Below are 1,073 nucleotides of genomic sequence, written 5' to 3' on the forward strand. Positions count from 1 at the left end.
TGTTCAGGGGACAGGCAGCTAGCAGATAGTGAGGAGAAGTTTTTTACAGTGTGTTCAGGGGACAGGCAGCTAGCAGATCATGAGGAAAAGGTTTTTACAGTGTGTTCAGGGGACAGGCAGCTAGCAGATAGTGAAGAGATGTTCTTTACAGTGTGTTCAGGGGACAGGCAGCTAGCAGATAGTGAGGAGATGTTTTTTACAGTGTGTTCTGGGGACAGGCAGCTAGCAGATAGTGAGAAGATGTTGGCTGTATGTGACAACAAATGCAGATTTTGTGGTGTGAAGTGTAACCCCTGAGTAGAAATTAGACTTACTTTGCATCAGATACATCACAGGCTGTGTATCCTGGTTCATTTTGAATTGCTTAATTTATTCTTTGTCTCAGACATATTTCACACTTGGTCCAGACCAGAGCCATTTAAGTATTGACATTATTCTGTAACATCAGTATTCTCCTCATGCTCTGAGAACACTGAGAGGATACAGACACATACATCCAGTTACATTATTCATGTAATATTAGTGATAAGACAACCCCTTTGGCGATGATAGGAGTTAACCATTGGGAGATCACTGGAGCAGAAGTTTCAAAGCAAAATAAAGTCACTATAACAGCACTTCAGGAACAGTGATAGCCTACATCCAGTCGCAACACATTTACCGCAACAGGCCGACATAAAGCTATAGGTTAGGCTACATAAAAGTTACAACTTACATTATTTGAATAGGCCTATTGCAGATTTCTTTGAAGCTGGGACGTAATTGCAGCGAGAGGAGTCCAGCGCAGAGCTCGTCGCGTCAGTGCGCAGTACAGAAAGCAGCCATGTAAACCGAATAAACCATGAAGTGGATTCATAAAAGCGACTAACCTCGAAGAGAAATTCTCTGTAGCCTAAGACAGAAAGCGTCCACTCGGACGGAGAAGGTGTCCGTGGGGCCGACGGGCTGGTGTAGTAGCTGCTGTTGGAGAGGAAACTCCAGGGAGAAAAAAACACGCACTGACTGCCGCTGCTGCCGCCCGCCTCTCTCTCTCTCTCTCTCTCTCTCTCTCTCTCTCTCTCTTACTCTCTCTT

General features: G+C 45.0%; 1 protein-coding gene across 5 annotated transcripts in view; it reads right to left on the reverse strand.

Annotated features, from left to right (window-relative positions):
• Positions 1-992, reverse strand: part of ankrd6b (ankyrin repeat domain 6b) — a 32,073-nt gene extending 31,081 nt beyond the window's left edge. For 2 of the 5 annotated variants that reach the window (XM_034899981.1, XM_034899976.1), the window contains exon 1: positions 716-988. The gene's annotated coding sequence lies outside the window, so the exon portion shown is untranslated. Of the gene's footprint in view, positions 1-715 lie in introns of all 5 variants that reach the window. The other 3 variants (XM_034899978.1, XM_034899977.1, XM_034899980.1) reach the window with 3 other exon arrangements.
• Positions 993-1,073: the final 81 nt, after the last annotated feature.

Source organism: Etheostoma cragini, chromosome 18 (genome assembly GCF_013103735.1).
Source record: "Etheostoma cragini isolate CJK2018 chromosome 18, CSU_Ecrag_1.0, whole genome shotgun sequence".
NCBI classification, from domain to species: domain Eukaryota; kingdom Metazoa; phylum Chordata; class Actinopteri; order Perciformes; family Percidae; genus Etheostoma; species Etheostoma cragini.